The sequence below is a fragment of the Anolis carolinensis genome, chromosome 5 (assembly GCF_035594765.1).
Source record: "Anolis carolinensis isolate JA03-04 chromosome 5, rAnoCar3.1.pri, whole genome shotgun sequence".
In the NCBI taxonomy this organism is placed as follows: Eukaryota; Metazoa; Chordata; class Lepidosauria; order Squamata; family Dactyloidae; genus Anolis; species Anolis carolinensis.
In genome coordinates, this window is record NC_085845.1 from 156,843,830 (window position 1) to 156,851,044 (window position 7,215).

Below are 7,215 nucleotides of genomic sequence, written 5' to 3' on the forward strand. Positions count from 1 at the left end.
CTGTTTGCAAGCAAAGAGCTACTTTTAACAAGGGAATAAAATATGTCTTCTCTGAAGCCAGCACCTTAAAATGCCTGTGCTGTGTCCAAATGTTTTAGCAATGTGTAATTAAAGCTATCTGCATCATTAAATTGAATTGGTAAGCCAAGTCACACCTGCTTGATTACCAATTTTACTTCACCTGTAAGAACTATACGAAGGAATTATTTCTCAAAAGTGGGATAAATATATTAAAATGAAGGCAGAATTCTTTGTGAATGGACAAACATCATCATGCTGTTCTATTTACACTTGCTTTCTGCTCTTCAGGGCTTAAATGTACATATATATTTCTAATGGAAAATGCTTCAAGGAGTGAAATGCCCTAGTGTCAAAGAATTGCTGATAGCTAAAAATAATTGCAGGATGAGAGACCAACCAGGAAGGTACAATGCAAGAAGTCTTCTGTGCTCAAAAGTACACGTCATGAACTCAGTCCCTTTCGCATGTAAATCCTTCTTCAGGGACAATGCAAAGCATTATAAAACATTGTAAAGGGTAAGCAAACACTCAGAGCCACATGAATTGATACTTATAGCCTTACTATGAATTTATAATGAAAATTACCCAGCCAAACATGATTTTATGGTACAGCGAAACCATATGATGAAAGACCACCCAACATTTTCATGTCTGGAAAGCATCAAATAGACTTACCAATATGAGACAAACTGACTTAAGTTGTTGGTCTCTGACTGTGGCAAAAGCATTGTGAACAATTTAGACAGCCACATCCTTTTAGTTGTCTGGTAAAGAGAAATAAAATGCTGGAATCTCTGCTGCCAGTGAGGTGAAAAGAAAAGCATCAAGGAGAAGCACAGGTGTGGCTCATATCAAGATGCTGCAGACCTCCTAACTAATAGATGGAAAATAATTGACTCTTACAGGGTAACAATGCAGTTCACAGTTATTGAAAGACTATAAGGATCCAGAAGTTAATCGGGCAAGGATGTTACAGAAAGAGATAAATACAACCAATATATTGGGTTTGTCTGCCCTACCCTATTTTTTCAGGCCCCTTTTTTTTCATTGCAGATATATCTCACTTAACAAGACACAAAACCCATTACATGAATACATTTTGGCAAACTTTTTAAGCAAAAGTAAGAATGTACAGGCAGTTACCAAAATACAAACAAGATGGGTTCTGTAGGTTTGGTCTTAAGTTAAATTTGCATGTAAGTTGGAACAGGTACATTTTTAAGTGTGACTCCAGCTCTATCTATCTATATGGTAAAGGTTTTCCCCTGACATTAAGTTTAGTCGTGTGTGATTCTAGGGGGTGGTGATCATCTCCATCTCTAAGCCAAAGAGTGGTGTTGTCTGTAGACAACTCCAAGGTAATGTGGCCAACATGACTGCATCAAGTGCCATTACCTTCCTGCCAGAGCGGTAGCTATTGATCTACTCATATTTGCATGTTTTTAAACTGCTAGGTTGGCAGAAGCTGGGGCTAACAACAGGAGCTCACCCTGCCCCCCGGGTTCGATCAGCTAACCTTTTAGTTAGCAAGTTCAGCAGCTCAGTGGTTTAACCTGCTGCACCACCAGGGACTCCTCAAAAAGACAGTAAAATGTACTAAAATTAATAAACAGACAATGGCTCCAAACACACACTTATTTTTCATTACTCCCTAAAGAGCAGTCCATTCCACTCAAAACCAGGTGGCTGTTTCCCCAAATTGCTGAATAAAATTCTCTCAGACAGTTGAATAAATTTAATACTAAAAAGAAAGGAATTTGGAAGGTGTTCTCCCAGCCTACACAAGTATAGCTTTAAAAATGAATGTAAAAAATGGGGAGTGGTGAAACTATTATACACTATCTCATTCAAGAGATCCAAAAGAAGAAATCGAGAAAATGTCTTGTTTTTCTAAGCTAACAATAGGTAGGTGGATACAGCTGTTAAGTCTTTCAAGTGTCCTCCTACTAGCCTCTCCCAGTCTTCTGAGCAGCTTGGCATGAACTTAAATATCTGGCTTCAGTCACATTAAATGACACCACCCTCCTTTCAATCTGTATTTTTCCATTATGCTAAAATGATTCTTCCCATGGATTGCAAAGTAGAACGGTCAAATTGTTCTCACACCACTCCCCATGAAATTGTGACCACAAAGAAAGAATAAGGTTCTTTCCCAGGTATTCCTTATCGACATGTTGAAATATTCATTACTTCTAAGCACTCTGGAAAGATTCAGAGCCTTTCTGGACAGAATGGGTTGTTCTGGAACCTATTCAATCTGAACTTATTTGGTCCTGATTTATCACAGACTGGACCAAATCAGCTCTTTAATCCAGGCTTCACACAAACTCCAATCACTGCTCAAGGAATAGAGATATGCCTATGTAGCCTATATAATTTTTTTAAAGGTATGACATAAGGTGTATGCCTAATATCAATATTAAAATATATGCCTTGTGTTCCTACAGTCTTATAGTAGCCTCGGGTTGTTTAGGTTCCTTCGCAGCCCAGAATTGTACAAGTATCAAATTCTTTGCTTTTAATCTGAATCATTATTTTTTTAAATGAATCAAGTCACAAAATTTACTGCAAGAGAACAGATGCATGAACTTGATTGTTTTGAAGTGCTAAATGTAGTTACAACTGTGTAAGTGCATTTTGATAGCTAGAGGATGGAGCAGTTTTCTTTTATTCGAAGAGCTCTTTCAGATCTATGATCCATTTTGCAAAGGTCCCTTTGAATACCCAAATTACCTCTAGCAACAGAGCGGCACTTAAAGCAAGACCAATGGCTTTTGGACAAGAATGCTCCCCATTTCCTGATTTGTGAGCCAAATTATAAATCCCCTGCTGAGGGGCAAAGAAACCTCTTGTTTACGGGGCTAAGGCTGTGCTGAAAATAAATGCCAGATGTAAAGGCTGTGACAATGAGCTCAGGAAGATGTCAAGAGATAAGGGTATGGTAATTTCTGCATTATTATTTGTGATGAGTTTCAAAAGACTGCAGGGCTGGAGACTGAGCCATTTTTAGCTAGGTTCAGCAAATCACCTCTGCCCTTGTTTACTGCTATAATTGAGCAAAGAGGGAATAACACAGTATTTCAAGCAATGGGACTGAATTCATTACAGGAGACTTAGTACAATGCCAGAAACACAGAGAAGAGAGTAAATTTCACTTATACCTTTGTAGGGGGCAGAAGACTCCTCCTGTATCTAAGTGGACTATAATGTTATCACTTTGAAGGCATAAAACTCCAAGGGGAAAGCATTGATTCATGTACAGTTTAGGAGGAACCTACCACGAGGCTCTGGATGTTTGTGCCCATGCTAGCATCAGCATGCTTCTGAATGTTTGCTCATCAGCCTGCAGCTTAGCTGTTGGCTTTTCATCCCCCAGATGGCAGTGCTGCCTTCCAAGATTGTTATTTTCTGTCTGGCTCTTGGAGAGAGAAAGCCTGTTAGTCTCTGGCATCCTTATGTGCCATGTTTCTTACTTTCAGAGGAAAAATGGTACAATTCTCATGTATCAAGTCTTGTGTAATCAGGAACAAGGAGCATATTCCAAGGCTAACAGAGCAGTTACCTCCCCATGTGGGTGTGCGTAAGATCAGTAACAGGCAGATCATAGTAAGATTTTTCTTTTGCTGTGAAGTTTCATTTGGCTTAGAATAGCTACATTGTCTATATCTAGCCAGCCAAATTATATCTCTCCCTCTTGCCTTCCCAAGTCCTTTTTGGCTCCTAGACTGTTAGGCAGAAGCAAGGAGATATTTTATATTCTGCTTAATAACTACTTTTTGCTGAAGATTTTCTCTACACTAAAGCCTCTCATTCTATTGAAAGATAGGAAAAGATGTATATTTGAATTATATCTACGTACCAGAATTCTCCAGCCAGCATAGTACATAAATAGAGCAATTTGAATAGATATAACACTTCTGCAATTGCCAGTGTTCACTGGAGGATACTTTGTTTTGGTATGCAGATTTCCAGTGTCTTTAATCTGCAGCGATCTGGATCAGCAAATTATAGAGTGCAATGCCTTCCAAAAGAGATGAGTGTCAGCACAAGGCCTGTCTGCATTATGTGTGTGTGTTTATGTGCCTTCACGTTTCCTGTTGATTTGTGGTGACCCCATAACTCTCATAAGGGCTTCTTAAGCAAAGGATGTTCAGAGGTGGTTTTACCAGTTCCTTGCTCTGCAATATAATCTACAGCACTTCATATTCCTTGGCAGTCTCCATCCAAATATCAGCCCTCCTTAGCTTCCAACATCACTCAAGATCTCTTCTTTCATTATTTTCCCATAAAATAAGTTAAATTTTTTTAAAAGCAAACTGGTCCAATTTTTATTTAAATGAGTTTACAAATGTTTAGGGCTTAGAAATCAAACAGATGACAAAGCCCCCATATGCATCTTGGTAAGGTAAAGGTTTTCCCTTGACATTAAGTCTAGTCAAGTCCGACTCTGGAGAGTGGTGCTCATCTCTAAGCCAAAGAGCCAGCTTTGTCTGTAGACAACTCCAAGGTCATGTGGCCGGCATGATTGCATGGAGTGCCATTGCCCTCCTGCCAAAGCAGTACTTACTAATTGAATCACATTTGCATGTTTTTGAACTGCTAGGTTGGCAGAAACTAGGGCCAACAATGGGAGCCCTCCCCCTCCTACGGATTTGAACTGCCGACCTTCCAGTCAACAAGTTCTGCAGCTTAGCAGAATCTTGGTAGTTGGATATTATTGCTTTAGGCTTTAAACGAGGAGTCCCCAAACTAAGGCCCTTAGGCCAGATGCAGCCCTCCAAGGTCATTTACCTGACCCCGCCTTAAACTTTAGATTTAGAGTTGCCCTAAACCTGAAACAATTTGAAGGCACACAACAACAACCCCAATTAACTAGACTATCTCATCAGCCAAAATCAGGCCCACACTTCCCATTCAAATACTGATAAGTTTATGTTGGTTCAAATTGTTCTCCATTTTAAATGTTATACTGTTCTTTAATGTTTTTTTAAATACTACAAATAAGATATGTGCAATGTATGCAAGAATTTGTTCATATTTTTTATGGTCTGTCCCCCTAAAAGTCTGAAGCACCATGAACTGGCCCTTTATTTAAAATGTTTGGGGACCCCTATTTAAACCAATAAAATAATTATTATCGGTAAGGCAATTGAATTGTATGGGGAGAGATTAGAAACATTATTTTGGGATTACAACTTTTATAATTTTATAGTCAGCATAGTCAGCAGCAATGTTGGAAAACAAATTCTGAGAGCTATTTTGCCAAAAGTAAGCAAAGGGATCTTGCAGCACCTTAGAAATTAAGTAAGAAAAAGAAGTTGGTAGCAGAAACTTTCAGGGACCAAAGCTGTATCTCTACTTTAAAATTAATGCACTAATTTAACTGTCATGGCTGGATGCTATGGAATCATGGGAGCCATAGTTTTACAAGGCCTTTAAACTATTCCAAAATGTGCTGGTGCCTCACCAAACTATAAATCCCAGGATTCCATAGCCATGAGTCTTGGCAGTTTACTACCTCATCACACGGGCAGATTTGCCCATCGCACACAGTTTCATCTCCACTTTCAGCCTGGAGCTCATGAGATGATGCACAGAGACTTTCGGCTGGGCTCTGTGCCAAAAGAGGAAAGAAAGTGACTCACACCTCTGCCATGGCAACACAGAAGCCTTACCAGCAATGGGATGAGGCACAAGGCAAGTCATGTGGAACAGAGAGCAATGGCTTCTTCATGCCTCCCCCCCCCCCCCCCCCAGCCAGGAGCCCATGGATTCACCACGATGTATGGCAAATCCATGGGCCTTTGTGATGAGATCCAAAGTGATGTCAAACTACATTAATTCTGCAGTATAGACACACCCTTTGTCTATTTCCTCAGATATTCAAAAAAGTTACATTTACAAGCAGCAAGTTTGTATATGCTATAGTTCAATCCTACAGAATCCTGGAATCCTATTGATTTGCAATTTAGAGAGGGGTATTTAACTTTTTCAGCCAAAGATGAATAATGTTTCCCAAATTTAACACACATTCCTTGTCACAGTAGAATTTGTGCTTCAGTGATTTGTGCTTCAGCAATCAAATTTGCAAAGTGAACCTTTGAATGAAAGCAGCTTTGACTATATTAACCAACCATAGGGAAAATCAGACTTGCAATGTGAATGTGTCAGCCTTTCAATGATCAATTCAAAACAGTTGAGGAAAATTTTGTTGTTTTGTCCTAGGCCGAAATGTCATTACCGTTATATATATATAGATTTATATGTCTGCAACTGGAAAGTCCTAAAATGAATGGCTTCTCAGAAACAAATCACAGTTCAGACATAGCATGCTATTTCTATCCTTTCTTAACTAGAGAAAAGCATACAGATCACGATAGCAAGTAGTTTCCCTTCCTAACTCCATTTTTTAAAATAAGAATTCAGTCCTCCAGCTAACTCACAAGTCCATGACCTACTCATCACTAATTCAGAAATAGCATGAAAAATAAATATATTTGTTCATAAAAGACAAAACAAGAGGTGCAATTTCAGAATGTGGTGGGAAAAGGATGCTGTACAGTACTCCTTTAATAGTTTCAGGGTATAGCAAATTGCCGTCTTAGCCAAATACTCCTTAGTCCCTGTAGGCATATTAGTAAGGATGAAAAAGAAATCCTTGGGTATGAATAATATGAAAGAGCAGAACCTAATTGAATCTTTAAATTACTCCACTTTTTTCAGAAAGCAAATTTTACCTGTAATGGTAAAGAAAAAGGAGAAAGAACTCAACCGTCTACAAGACACAGCTGCTTGTCCCTGGTATCTGATTTCAGCTGTCACCAGCTTACCTGAAATGATTATATAGGAAGCCAAGCTTATCAACTCCAGCTTCCCATTTCTGGCGATTATAGCAACATGAATGTCTAATCTTCTTTGCCTACAAAATACAGCAGGAGGGGAAAAAGAAAACAGCTTTGGTATTTAATGCTACCCACTCAATTCTGTTGCATGGAAAAGGGACAAAAGAGATGAAATATAATTTTATGGATTCAGGAAGGGATGTACAATCTCACTGATTTTCTCAGTTCCCTAACAATATTTCCTTTCCAGCTGAAACCCACCCCCATTGGACTATGATATCACAGAGGAAGATTCACAGATACTTTCATGCATATTTAAACACATTTTGTATGCATTTTCTACTTTGTACAT

The 7,215-nt window shown here is 38.8% G+C and overlaps 1 long non-coding RNA gene across 1 annotated transcript in view; it reads right to left on the minus strand.

Moving 5' to 3' along the window:
• Positions 1–1,682, minus strand: part of LOC134299125 (uncharacterized) — a 67,644-nt gene extending 65,962 nt beyond the window's left edge. Inside the window, exon 1 of the long non-coding RNA XR_010006269.1 lies at positions 697–1,682. This is a non-coding gene — a long non-coding RNA (uncharacterized LOC134299125). The remainder of the gene's footprint in view (positions 1–696) is intronic.
• Positions 1,683–7,215: the final 5,533 nt, after the last annotated feature.